A 15,540-nucleotide genomic window follows, 5' to 3' on the forward strand; every position below is an offset into this window, starting at 1 on the left:
AAAATAAAGTGGGTTTCTTCTTCTTAACTCGTTTTTCCATGACAGGTGGGCGATTGTTGGATTTAGAGCAGTGATACTCAAAGTGGGAGGATTGCAAAAAAATCTTGTTTCTCAAATCACCATCTGCGTTCCAATGCAAAGTTACGAGTACAGCTATTTTCTAAATGTTTTCTAAATTAAAAGTGAATCAAAATGTAGCCTAAATAAGCCTAAGAATTTTGTTCAATTTGTCTAATGCAAACCTGCGTTTTGAGTCATGTCTCTTCAGTTAGCCTGTGTTACCTAGGTTACCTAGTTAGCTTCCATTCCAATAACAGGATTTTCATATCAAAGACCTCCTGACTATTGTGAAAATTAAGTAGAATCTAACAAAGAGTGAAGTGAACCGTTCAAAATACAAACATCATGGTTCGGTGGCTGAAGAGAAAATCCGGAGAAACGACGAACAATGTAAGCAACAAGGTGCAAAGACTTCCTTCTCACATTGAGCGCGTCAGTGTTAGCATGGAGTCCCATAGTGCTAACAGTTTGCAGCAGGAGCTAGCTAGCACAACACTCTGAAAAAGCCACTGCAAAAGTGAAATGTAAATACAGTAGCGAATACATTCAATTTGGATTTTTCTGGACTGGAGATGCTGAGGATCCAAAACCTCATTGTGTTGTGTGCTATGACATATTAGCTAATGAAGCAATGAAACCTGCCAAACTCAAGCGTCACTTCGAGTCAAAACACAAGGAATACACCTCGAAACCTGTGCAATGTTTTGAGAGAAAACGTGAAGAGCTCGAGCGACACACGAGAAAGGAAGCCACACAGTTTTTTATGCCGCAGGGGAAAACGCGAAAGCTACCGAAGCCTCATACAAGGTCTCCCTACTCATTGCGAAAGCTGGCAAACCTCACTCAATCGGCGAGACCTTGGTTAAGCCAGCTGCAAAGGTTATGGCCAACATAATGCTATGGGAGAAAGCGAGTGAGGAACTTTACAAGGTACCTCTGTCCAATGATACAGTCAAGGGGCGAATAACATCCATGGCTGCAAATGTCCAAGATCAGCTGGTGACACGTCTGCGTCAGTCTTTTTTTCTCTCTCCAACTGGACGAGTCCACGGACATCGGTAACGGGGCTATTCTCCTCTGCTTTGTGCGGTACATACATGCGGGTGCTGTTCACGATGATTTTCTTTTCTGTCAATCCCTACCAACCAACACCACAGGAGAGGCGATATTTGAGTCCCCAAATAACTTCATTGTGCAGAATAACATTGATTGGAAGAGGTGTGCTGGCGTGTGTACTGACGGTGCCACGGCGATGACAGCCAAACACAAATGAAGTAATACTTGGGGTAGTATTGGTCGAGGATCAATGACCACACCGGGTTATAGAACTCAGGTTTAATCGTGGCTCATTAGGCAGACGTAATAACCATACATGGTAGTGGTGTAACCATAATAACAGTCCGGGTAGTACATAACACCTAGTGTAGTTCCAGCGGATATACATGGCGTTATATCACTACATCCCCCCTGTTTAGTTTTCAATTTTTTCATTACACAGAGGTTGCCTTCTCTCTCTTTTTTTTTTAGACAACACAGCCAGAATTGTCCATCTAAAAAATCTAATGCCACGCCCAGTCCTTTCTGTGATGCATCGACCTCAAGTTTCAGAGGTGTGCTTGGATCATAGTACTTCAAGCAGTCATGTTCATTGATAACTGATTTCAGGTCCTCAAAGCTCTTTTGGTGGTTAGTGTCCCATGTCCAAGGCACGTCACTTTTCAGCAGCACCCTCAGTGTGTGTGCTTTGTCTGCGAACTTTGGGATGTAGGGTGACAGGTAGGTCAGCATCCCCAAGAATCTGCTCAGTTTATCTTTGTTCTGGGGTGTCGGCATTTTCTGGATGTCCCTGATTTTGGCTGGGTCAGGTTTGATACCTTTGTCTGTGTACAGGTTGCCAAAGAATGAGATGCTTGTCTGTTTGATTGTGCACTTGTCACTGTTGAACACAATACCTGTCTTGGCTGCTCTCTCCATCAGGTTGGTCAGGTTCCTGTCATGCTCCTCTTCGCTTGCTCCGTAGACTGCGATATCATCGGCTATGCTGACGACACCGTCGAGCCCCTCCAGGATTTGGTCCATCTTTGCCTGGAAGAGATCTTGAGAGACACTGAGACCAAATGGCAAACGTTTCCAGCAGTATCTACCAAATGGAGTTCGGAATGTGGTTAGCAGTTGTGACTCTTCCTCTAGGTGTATTGACCAATATCCAGCTTTAGCGTCAAGTTTGCTGAATATTTTTGCATTTGCAAACTTTGGGTTCAGTTCCTCCACAGTAGGAATCTTGTGTGGGCATCTCCTAAGGCTGGCATTAAGCTTTTGGGGGTCTAAGCATATGCGAAGGGAACCGTCTTTCTTTGTGCTGTATGCCAGACTCGAGCACCAGTCTGTGTGCTGTTCTACTTTTCTTAACACATCTTGTTCGACTAGGTTATTCAGTTCATCTTTCAGTTTGTCTTTGATGTGAATGCTGCACTTACGTGGTGGGTCTATGAATGGTTCAGCATCCTTTTTCAGGAAGAGCTTGGCCTTTCCACTGGACGACTGCCAATCGAGGTACAGCAACATAGAGCGAGAAATGCTGGCCATAGTCTATGGAATGCAGCGATACCATACCTACCTGTATGGGAAGTCATTCATTGTAGTTACAGACCACAAACCCCTCGTTACCATATGCACAAAGCGACTGCATCCCACCGCTGCCACCATGAAGTAATACTTGGGGTAGTATTGGTCGAGGATCAATGACCACACCGGGTTATAGAACTCAGGTTTAACCGTGGCTCAGTAGGCAGACGTAATAACCATACATGGTAGTGGTGTAACCATGATAACAGTCCGGGTAGTACATAACACCTAGTGTAGTTCCAGCGGATATACATGGCGTTATATCACTACAACAAGGGCCTGGTTACGCGTGTACGTGCTGTCGCTCCTTCTGCCGCAGCGATGCACTGCTGTATCCACAGAGAGCAATTGGCAGTAAAAAAAAAAATGCCACCCTGTCTTAAACAGGTTTTGGACCGAGTCCGCGGTGGTGTAGCGGTCTAAGCATCGGCTCTGTGTCGATGCAGTTGCCCACTGGGGACTGGGGTTCGCGCCCCGGTCTCGTCAGATCCGACTATGGCCGGACTCGACGAAGCAGCGATCATTGGCAACGCTGTCTTCGGGAGGGGGGCGGAGTCGGCTTGTGTTCGTCACGTGAATGCGTCTCTGTGTGTGTCGGAAAAACAGTGGTTCGGCTTGGAGTCGCCTTGTCACGAAAGTGGCGAGGCGGTCTCCTTCGAGACTGCCGGCCGGAGAGATGCAGTTGGCGAACGCATACAGTGCGAGGGTGGGTGTTGGAATTAAAATAGGGATCGATTGGCCACTAAATTGGGAGAAAAAGGGAAAAATCAGAAATAAATTTAAAAAAAAAAAAAAACAGGTTTTGGACGAGGCCGTAAAAACTGTCAACTTAATTAAAAGCAAGGCACTGAACTCACGTCTTTTTAAAGTTCTGTGTGAAGAAATTGGGAGTGAGCACACAAGACTTCTTGTCCACACAGAAGTTCGCTGGCTATCGCGTGGTAAAGTTCTCACCCGCCTCTTTGAACTGCGCGATGAGGTCAAGCTGTTTTTGCATCAAACTGATGAACTTTATGGCAGAATGCATGACTCTCAATGGCTCGCAAAACTAGCCTTTCTTGCTGATGTGTTCAGCACGCTTAATAACCTGAATTTAGCACTGCAAGGAAAAGCGGTCACGGTTTTTACAGTGCAGGACAAAGTTAAAGCCACTCGCATCAAAATGGATCTGTGGTGCGCGCGTCTTGATCGCCAGGAGTTTGACTGTTTCCCAACTCTAGCCGATTTTGTCCTCGAAGCTGAAGAGGTTCTGGATAGCAACACACTTGCAGCCTTCAAGGAACATTTGCAAGGCATTCACACGCAAGTGGGAAGATACTTTCCCGAATTGGATGTGGACCTTGAATGGATCAGAAATCCATTTGGAGACCAACCTCACATTGAGCGCGTCAGTTCCAAACTATCAGCACGGAAGGTGGATAGTCTTGTGGACATTGCATCAGATGGAACACTGAGAATGGCGTTCAGAGAAAAATGCTTGACAGACTTCTGTGTTCTCGTCCAACCTGAACATCCTGAGATGGCTGAGTCTGCTTTGCAAGTGTTAATACCGTTTTCAACCACCTACAACTGTGAAGTTGGGTTCTCCACACTGGTTGGTTTGAAAACCAAGCAGAGGAACAAGATCGATGTAGCCCCCTGTATGAGACTGAAACTCTCTAGTGTGGAGCCAGACATTGAGTCAGTGATGCAACAGCAAAAGCAACAGCATTCCTCCCATTAGTTGTTGACTGCTGCTACCTGTAAAGCTGTTATGCTTATTTGAAATGTGTAATTTCATAGCTTCACAAGAGCCAGTACAAAGATTTGATTCCTATTAAAACGAATTTTTGTTAAATTAACATTAATAGTTTACTCTTAATGATGAATTCACATTGAGTTCACCCTGACAGTGGTATTTCAAATAGATTCCCATGTTTTATTCATCACATCACAACCAAAGGCAATAGCTCTGAACAAAATTAATATGAAACAGTAATTACACATACATCTCACAAAAATCAAGGTCAAGGTATATGGTAGAAGCCTAGCCTAATTTTGCTAGTACCCTATTTATTACATATTTTGTATTGTAATATTCTGCAGACATAATTTGTAATATAAAACATAATATGCTATTGTACGCCTAATATAGACGGATAATATAGACTGTTTTAAAAGGCTTTTTTTGGGCGGGGGAGGGGGGGGTGTTGGCCGACTGGTTAGGTGGTCCACGGAAAACAATTTTTATGATCAAGTGGTACTTGGTGTGAAAAAGTTTGAGAACCCCTGATTTAGAGGGAATTAAAAACGGTGGCGCTCAGCAGTCAAATAGTAGCATCTAGTGTTTTATCGAGGAATTACATCTCTTTAGTTTGGAATCCAATCAAAAATAATTGTTAAATACACATATGAAAATAGTTAAAAACGAAAAAGAAAACTGTTGGTTTGTATTCAAACTTCCTTAACTTTCTCTCTACAATTTTCTCTATACAATTACATTTTCATATTATTGGTTTAATGGGTTGACTATGAAGGACAGGGATAGACTAAACAGTATCGTTAAGGTCTGCTCCAAGATAATCGGAATCCAGCAGAGAGGCTTGTGCTCCCTCTGGAAGAAACGTGTGGCTCAGAAAGCAAAAGGAATTATTAACTAATCTGACCACGTCCCGTCCAGTGAATTCACTGTAATGCACTCGGGCCGTCGCTAAGCGCCCCCCCCCCCCCCCAGGAAAACAAATCAGACTGTTAAATACCAAGATTAGTCATTTTAAATTAATGCTTTATTTTGTTTTAAACCACAATAGTTGGTTTATACCTTGTCTGTGTTTCACATGGCTTGTGGGCCTATACGTTCACTGAATGTAGTGGTGGAATGTAACGTGCAATGCATCTTAGGATGCTTTATTTATTTATTTATTTGGCCTTTTAACTTATGTGAATTTTTATCCTTCGCCTGGTCCTCGTTTGAGTCTGCATGCAGGGCCACAGAAGGGTGCCAGTGTGCATGTCTTGCACATGTACTAATCTGTCTATTGTCTCTGACATACCAATGATTGTCGTTTGTCTGTGAGTTTGTGTATAGTCTGGGTAGATTGGGGAACTGAATTGCCCTTCTGGGATTGATAAAGTTGTCTAAATCTGAATATTATCTACATTACTACGCGAGCTTGTTGATAAATATTATAATTCACTTTTTCATCCACACCTGGAGGGGAAATAAGAATGACAGTCTTATTCAAAGAGTTAGCATACACTATTGCTCACAACAAAAGTTGTGTATTTACAGCATTGTGCTTTGATTTAATCGTTTTGTCTAGTATCCTGCATTTTGCTTTTGGTTTAATGATTAAAGGATTTAATGTGCAGCTTGATGTTCTTTGGTTGAATAAAATGCTTAACTATTTTATTATCAGACATGAGAATTTAATGTGCTATGCCTAATATTTCAGCTTGTCGAGGGGGTTGCCAAATAGACCTGCAAAGTGCTAAGGTCAATGTACACACGTCAGAGCACACCTGACTCATCTGGCTCACTAAAAAGTACCCAGATACATAAAGGTATCCATCCCTCTTTTGTTTAAATATCTGCAGATACGCATTGTGCAAAAGTGCAGAGGAGTGAAAGGAGCTTATTGCAGTGTTTAGATAATGTGCAAGTTAAGTATCTTTATGAGACAGAATGGGAGCCCATGGGAGCCCGAGCCTTGGTCCTTAGGGAGGAGCTGAAACTCTTTGAAAGTTTGGTGGTCTTTGATGGTCAGGTTTGTCTAGAAAAGACTTTGCCTTCTGCAAGGCATGAAGAGCAAACACATCTTTTGAAGGAGGCCTGCTGCTAGCCAGTGATATTTCTAGCCAGCTTGACTATGCTGCACTCGCCTTTGGTTAATTCTTGTTCTTTATTTTAAGTTTACTCAACCAACCAATCAGTGCAAAGGAATGTCAAGGCAAGTCAATTCAATTTTATTTGCAGACTCAATGAGTGTGAGCATCATACATTTCTTATAAACATTAAAAGCTCCGAGCCTCATTAAAAACCAAAATCTTAGCTGGCCTTTTTTGCAGAACATGGCCGTGTTTGTATTAAAACACAAATCCTTATCAGTAGCTATATTTCCATCCAGCTCTTGAGTAAATTTCAAGCAAATAATTTAATGCCACAAAAAATTATGCAAACTTAAGTGTGTTTCCATTAGCTTTGTGTAAATGAATAAAATGATGAATGTGGCCCTGTGAGTCCTATATCTCATATGTCCATACTTCTAAACCCATGAGAAACTATGGCCCAAGATTAGGAAACAGGGGAAGAGGGGATGAAGGATGTGAAGAGGGCTGGGTAGGGATAAGGATGAGGTAGGAGGGTGAATGCAGAGCGAGAGGGAGTGGGAGGGTGGGGGTCGAGAGAACGGAGACAAATGGTGTTGGATGGGTTGACCAGGTATGAGTAGGCTTGCCTGGTGATTATTGGAGTGGTTGAGGCTTTGCCCTGCTCCCGAACCTTAGTTAACAAGTTAACTTTATTTTGCCCTCCACTTTGTAACAGGCAAGTGTATTTCCATTGCAATTTGTGGTGTTTCTTTTTATTAAATAAACGTTTTATCCACCTCACCTTTATCCACCCTATGCATTGTTTTCTTCTGGGCTGAAATACAAATGGATCTGTAATCCCATATATGATTGGATCTAAAGGTCTATGGTAAAGAAACATAGCCAACACACTCACACACACACACACCATCATCATCATCGTCATCATTGGCAGTCACTCGGGGTCGAGTATGACTGTCTACCTTCTAGGTCCTTGTGGGTCTTCAGGTGGGTGTACAGGCCGATCCTGGAACCGCATATTTTGAGGCAATGTGGGCAAGGGTGTGAAGAGGTGGTTGAGGGTGTGGTTTGGGCCTTTCTGGTAACTTGTGTGGGAGAATTTCTTCTCGACACACCGTTCTTCAAAGTAATGGTATTAAGTACTATAGGTTACTGTACACTGTACTTCTTGATACCATTATTTTCCCGAGGTGTTTTGTCAACTAGTGACATAAAATTATACTACAATTACCCTGCCTTGAGACACCATTATTTTCAGTTGCAACAAATCTAAGATAAAAAATAGCTGCATTTGATTGTTAATAATCATACATTCTACACAGGTAAACCATACATTATATATCTAAACTTTGTTGATTATTAACTTTATGTAACGGTAAACCTAATGATTGTCCATCCATCCATCCATCCATTCATTATCTTAACCGCTTATCCTGCTCTCAGGGTCGCGGGGAAGCTGGAGCCTATTCCAGCAGTGATTTGGCGGCAGGTGGGGAGACCCTGTACAGGCCGCCAGGCCATCACAGGGCCCACACACACACACACACACACACACACACACACACACACACACACACACACACACACACACACACACACACACACACACACACACACACATTCATATCTACGGACAATTTAGTACGGCCGATTCACCTGACTTACATATTTTTGAACTGTGGGAGGAAACTGGAGCGTCCAGAGGAAACCCACGCAGACACAGGGAGAACATGCAAACTCCACACAGAGGACAGCCCAGGATGACCCACCAAGGTTGGACTACCCCGGGACTTGAACCCAGGACCTTCTTGCTGTGATGTGACCGAGCTAACCACTGCACCACCACGCCGTGGCGGAACAGTGAAATTTCCCACACTTCCTCCTCTCCAGTGGAGATTAAGATTGAGTAAAAGGGTTTTTGAAAACCATGGCCTTGAGGCCAGAACAAAAATTCTGGTATATAAAGCGGCAGTGCTACCTAACCTACTGTATGGGTCAGAAACTTGGATGACATATAGCAGGCACCTGAAGGCACTCGAGGCATACCAACAGTGATGCTTCAAGATCCTTAAGATCAGCTGGGAGGATAAGCACACCACCATCAGCATCCTTAAGGAGGCCAACATGCCTACTATAACTGCCACCATAGCACAACATTAGCTGAGATGGACTAGCTATATCCTCCGCATGTCTGATTCTCACCTCCTGAAACAAGTCCTTTACTCTCAGCCCATGACAGGACGCCATGCCCCAGGAGGACAAAAGAAGTGATATAAAGATAACATCAAGGTCCATATCAAAAGGTTTGACTTTAACACCTGGGAACAAGCAGCAAAAAACAGGCAGGCCTGGAGACTGGCTGTCCGTGAGGGTGCTGGGCACTACAACCATCACACACACACACACACACACACACACACACACACACACACACACACACACACACACACACACACACACACACACACACACACACACACACACACACACACATTAGTTTGCACTCCCAGTTTTCAGTAATTATTCAGTAGTTGCAGCAAAGCGGACTTTCACTGTGCGGTGGTCAGACTTTTGTTCCAGAGAGGAAGTCAACAAAACCAGACCGAAAACAATAATCCACAACGTACATAAGACACTAGCGCCCTCTAACGGCAACCTAGGGAAGTGTCCAGAGCAGACAAACAAAATACATCACATCTCCTCCCCACTTATTTAACTTGGAGTTCCCCGAAAAACCTGGATGCCTATTTATATCTCCTGAATAACACCTAAATATTCATGCAGATGTTGTGTTGCTGTTAAGCCCACTGAGGCCAATTTCTAATTTGTGATATTGGGCTATACAAATAAAATTGATTTGATTTTGATTTGATCAACAAGGAATACTTTAAAACAGATAACATAACTCAAAACATCCTACTATCACTTCCATTAGAAAACAGGACCTGCACATGTTACACAACCTGGGTGAGCTGTGGTAAACTGCCCCACTCACTAACTAACCTAGTGTGGCGAGTGCCCCTTTAACCCAAAGTCCATTACAGATTGAGGCGGTCTGGGGGTTTTATTTCCCATGTAGGGTGCCTCCTAAGTGTCTCTGAGGGAACAGTCTCTGGGGGAGCATTAGCCTCAACCGATACTTCTGTTGGCTCTGAGTTTACTGGCTCCGTTTGTGGGACTGAGTGACTTTTGGGGGGAATCCTGCCTACCCACTGGGGGAATCGGCACTGGATCTTACGTGGGGACAGTAGCTGTTTGCTGCAATAAGGCAGATTGTGGTGGCTCTCCAGGCGTGAGCATTTCTGGGTCACAGGCCCTCATCTGGTCTGTGTGGCATTGCAGCAAAACCCAACCCCTGAGGATGCACAAGCCAGCGCATTTTTAGTGCCGGTCCCAAGGCCGGATAATGGGGAGGGTTGCATCAGGAAGGACATCCGGTGTAAAATCTTTGCCAAATCAAATATGTGGATCATAAATAAGATTTCCATGCTGGATCGGTCGAGGCCTGGGTTACCAACGACCGCCACCGGTACTGTTAACCAACAGGGTGCCGGTGGAAACTACGCTACCGTTGGGCGAAGGAGAAGGAGAGGGGGAAGGCATGTCCAGAGGCAGTGAGAGAGGAGGAAGGGTATGAGTGTGGCAGTGAGAGTCGGAACTTTGAATGTTGGCACTATAACTGGTAAAGGGAGAGAGCTGGCTGATATGGTGGAAAGAAGAGAGGTAGGCATGCTGCGTGTGCAAGAGACCAGGTGGAAGGGGAGTAAGGCCAGGAGTGTTGGAGGTGGGTTCAAACTCTGCTACCATGGTGAGAATGGGAGGAGAAATGGGGTTGGAGTAATTCTGAAGGAAGACTACATCAAGAGTGTGCTGGAGGTGAACAGAGTGTCAGACAGAGTGATGAGTATGAAGCTGGAAATCGAAGGTATATTGATGAACGTTATCAGTGCATTTGCCTCACAAGTTGAGTGTGAGACGGGAGAGAAAGAAGAATTCTGGAGTGAGTTGGATGACGTGGTGGACAGGGTACCCAATGAGGAGAGAGTTGTGATTGGAGCGGACTTCAATGGACATGCTGGTGAAGGGAACAGAGGTGATGAGGAGGTGATGGGAAGGTATGGTGCCAAGGAGAGAAATGTGGAAGGACAGATGGTGGTGGATTTTGCAAAGAGGATGGAAATGGCTGTGGTGAATACATATTTCAAGAAGAGGGAGGAACATAGGGTGATGTACAAGAGTGGAGGAAAGTGCACACAGGTGGACTATATCTTATGTAGAAGGTGCAATCTAAAAGGGATTGGAGAGTGCAAGGTGGTGACAGGGGAGAACGTAGCTCGGCAGCACTGGATGGTGGTCTGTAGAATGACCTTGGAGACCAAGAAGAGGAAGCGAGTGAAGACACAGCCGAAGATCAAATGGTGGAAGTTGAAGAAGGAAGACTGTTGTGTGGAGTTCAGGCAGGAGTTAAGACAGGCACTAGGGGGTAGATGCCGGATAGCTGGGCAAGTACTGCAGAAATAGTGAGGGAAACAGCTAGGAAGGTGCTTGGAGTGTCATCAGGACAGAAGAAGGAAGACAAGGACACTTGGTGGAATGAGGAAGTACAGCAAATTATACAGAGGAAGAGGTTGGCAAAGAAGAAGTGGGATAGTAAGAGAGATGAAGAAAGTAGACAGGAATACAAGGAAATGCAACGTAAAGTGAAGAGAGGTGGCAAAGGCAAAGGAAAAGGCATATGGTCAGTTGTATGAGAGGTTAGACACTAAGGAAGGAGAAAAGGGCTTGTGCCGATTGGCTAAACAGAGGGAAGAATGGGAAGGATGTGCAGAAAGTTATGGTGATCAAGGATAGAGATGGAAATGTGCTGACAAGCGAGGAGAGTGTGCTGAGAAGGTGGAAGGAGTACTTTGAGGGGCTGATAAATGAAGACAATGAGAGAGAGAGAAGGTTGGATGATGTAGGGATGGTGAATCAGGAAGTGCAGTGGATAAGCAAGAAGGAAGTGAGGGCAGCTATGAAGAGGATGGAGTGGCAAGGCGGTTGGTCCTGATGACACACCTGTGGAGGCATGGAGATGTTTAGGAGAGATGGCAGTGGCGTTTCTAACTAGATAGTTTAACACAATCTTGGAAAGCGAGAGGATACCTGAGGAGTGGAGAAGAAGCATACTGGTACCGATTTTCAAGAACAAGGGTGATGTACAGAACTGTAGCAACTACAAGGTATAAAGTTGATCAGATATGGGAAAGAGAAGTGGAAGCTGGGTTAAGAGGAGAGGTGATGATCAGCGAGCAGCAGTATGGTTTCATACCATGAAAGAGCACCACAGATGCGATGTTTGCTTTGAGAATGTTGATTGAGAAGTATAGAGAAGGCCAGAAGCAGTTAGATTGTGTCTTTGTAGATTTAGAGAAAGCATATGACAGGGTGCTGAGAGAGGAGGTGTGGTATGGTATGAGGAAGTCTGGAGTTGCAGAGAAGTATGTAGGAGTGGTGCAGGTATGTATGAGGGAAGTGTGACAATGGTGAGGTGTGCAGTTGGAATGACAGATGGGTTCAAGGTGGAGGTGGGATTGCATCAAGGATCGGCTCTGAGCCCTTTCTTGTTTGCAGTGGTGATGGACAGGTTGACGGACGAGATGAGGCAGGAGTCTCCATGGACGATGATGTTTACGGATGAAATTGTGATCTGTAGCGAGAGTAGGGTGCAGGTTGAGGAGAACCTGGAGAGGTGGAGGCATGCACTGGAGAGAAGAGGAATGAAAGTCAGTAGGAGCAAGACGGAATACCTATGCGTGAATGAGGACAGTGGAATGGTGAGGATGCAAGGAGTAGAGGTGACGAAGGCATATGAGTTTAAATAATTGGGGTCAACAGTCCAAAGTAACGGGGAGTGCAGAAGAGAGATGAAGAAGAGAGTGCAGGCAGGGTGGAGTGGGTGGAGAAGAGTGCCAGGAGGGATTTGCGACAGAACGGTACCAGCAAGAGTTAAAGGGAAGGTGTACATTACAAGATGGTTGTGAGACCAGCTATGTTATATGGTTTGGAGATAGTGGCACTGACAAAAAGACAGGAGGCGGAGCTGGAGGTGGCAGAGTGGAAGATGCTAAGATTTTCATTGGGCGTGACGAAGAAGGACAGGATTAGGAATGAGTATATTAGAGGGACCGCTCAAGTTGGATGGTCTGGAGACAAAGCAAGAGAGGCAAGATTGAGATGGCTTGGACATGTGTGGAGGACAGATGCTGGGTATAATGGGAGAAGGATGCTGAATATCGAACTGCCAGGGAAAATGAAAAGAGGAAGGCCAAAGAGGAAGTTTATGGGAAGACATACAAGTGGCTGGTATGACAGAGGAAGATGCAGAAGACAGGAAGAAATGGAAATGGATGATCTGCTGTGGCGCCCCCTAATGGGAGCAGCCGAAGTAGTAATAGTAGTTGCAGCAAACAATATATACTGTATCTACACCAGTTTTGAAAATGAAAACAGGTTTTATATCTGTGACTTTGGTTGTCTTGCTTATTCAGGGTCAGGCTTCAAATAGACTGCTTTGTGTAGCTACACACAGAATTAGCTATACATAGCACCTTGATGAGAAAAAAGAAGGTACGGCTAATACATATATAGTCTTTATTTCATGCAAAGAGGCAGTGTCTAAGCAATTATACTGATTATATTTTATTAAATTTATTTTCATCAATCAGTGACTCAATCAATCATATTTGACTTAAATAGCACACTTCATACATCAAATACACTGTAATGTGCTTTACATGTGTGTACATCTATGTGTGTCCTACAACAAGCTAGCCAGGGTATGTCCTCACTACGGCTGAACAGACTCCAGTCCCCCAAAATTCATTACAGAATGTGTACTATAAATCTAAAAGTTGAAGGAAAACAAAAAACGCCCAGCATAAAAGATGGTTCTTATGATGAAAAATGTAGTGTAAAACCAGAAACAGGTTTTTCTTCACACTAGTAAAAACATATAGCTTTCAGCGTCATGTCTTAAAGACAATTACTTTGTAGAATAGCACCAAAATGAATTGCCCCCCTGAGCTACAGTAATTCTGTTTCAAATATTCTCTTCCCACCATATGTGAAAAGATATGTTAATGTGATTTAATACAGAAAGTTTAGGGTATTGCTCTCTATCTAAGGGGAGGCAACCTCTCTGTTGTTGCAGTCTAAGGGTAAGACTGAACTGGCGTTTTGGCTAAATTACACACATACTATATGGGTCTTCTTCAGCCATTCAACCACAGCACTGCCCTCAGACAGAAGAAAGTTTTCTGAAGCCCCATGTCCCATACAGGTTTCTTGAAATGATTACAACCAACCTGAATGTTCAAAAAAGTATCAAAGTACAGTTCAATAAGTTGTGGGAATCACTATCAAGCATAATTTGAAAATGGGACTTGTTTTTCTGACACATGGTCACAGGAAAACATGGTGCGAGAAGAAGTGTAAATAAAAAAAGTGTGTGTGTGTGTGTGTGTGTGTGTGCATGTGCGAGTCTGCAAACGTGTGTGTGTGTGTGTGTATATGTGTGTGTCAGCACACAGGGCATGTGTGACGTGTCAGTGTTGTAGTACTGGGGTAGTAGTGCTTGTAGTTAGTGCATGCTGCAGGCTGCTTCTGCTTGCTACTTTCTGCTTTCAGCTACTGCTGCCGACTAGCCCTCTTGCAGGGGGTGAAAAGAGGAGCCATGTGCGTAAGTCTCCTGCTGCTGGTACATAGCCTCTCCATTGCCAAGACTCCTGCAGTGCCTCCTCGTGGCCACACACGGTAGCTGGGTACTTTGCGGTCCCAGGCCAAACTGTAGGGGATCTCTGAGCAGCAGTGGGCCTCAGAGAGTAGGCGCACAGGCACACTGGTGTGTGGACACGCCCTGGCGTCTCTCAACCACTCCCCCAGCTATGGGCTAATAGCAACCAAGTCCTCAATGGTGGAGTGGGCAGAAGATGGTGGCTGTGAGGAGCACCACAACAGCTGCAAAGGTGGAAGAAGGCTGCAGCAAAGAAGGGTCCCTAGTTGTCTTGGTCTCCACGCCACTGGATCCCGGCCTTTCTATGCCAAGAACTGTGGGGAGGCTGCCTGTGCACCAGCCTCCCCACATTAAAAGATTCCACACACAGGCATCCTCTTGAAAGGGAATCAGACCATTTAACTTTCCGGACAAAGTCCTGTGGTAATCAGGAAGTGGTGATGGGGGCAGGACCGTGAAGTCTGTCAGCTCCTAGCCACAACCTGACACACAGGCAGTGGGTGTCTGATTCAGTCGTTAAGCTCTTGGGCTGAGGCAGAAAGAGCTTTTCGGCAGCTGCACCCACGACTGAGCAGCCCTTTTTAGGATCCACTCTGCTCACCCCAGTAGGGGAAGGGGCTGGAAAAGGTGCCCTAAACATAGCCTGCCTCGAAAACTCCTGTCTGGGCTACCGCACCCAGAAGGATCACCACTAAGTGGTCAGAAACATAAACGGAAGCAAATTTATATTGGAACCTGGAACGCGCAGACCCTCATGGACAATAAACACAGCGATTGACCCGAAAGGCGAACTGCCATCATCGCCAGGGAGCTAAGGAGATTCCAGATCGATATTGCAGCACTCTCCATAACCCCACTGGCTGATGAAGGGCAGCTGAAGGAGGAAAAAGGCGGATACACTTTCTTCTGGAAAGGAAAACCTGCTGATGAGCCAAGGATCCATGGCGTGGGTTTTGCTATTAAGAACAGCCTCATCAACCACCTCTCCGAACTCCCTGTGGGCATCAATGAACGCCTAATATCCATACGCCTGATGCTTGCAGGCAGCCAAAAGGCTACTGTTGTTAGTGCCTATGCTCCAACACTTGATGCACAGGATGAAGTGTAGGAGGCTTTCTATGCTGACCTGGATAACATCTTAACCAAAGTCCCCAAGGAGGACAAGCTAATCCTGCTTGGAGATTTCAATGCCAGGGTGGGACGAAACCACAATCTGTGGAGCGGCACAATAGGGAAGGAAGGAGTTGGCAACAAGAACTCCAATGACATAT

Source organism: Lampris incognitus, chromosome 11, assembly GCF_029633865.1.
Source record: "Lampris incognitus isolate fLamInc1 chromosome 11, fLamInc1.hap2, whole genome shotgun sequence".
In the NCBI taxonomy this organism is placed as follows: Eukaryota; Metazoa; Chordata; class Actinopteri; order Lampriformes; family Lampridae; genus Lampris; species Lampris incognitus.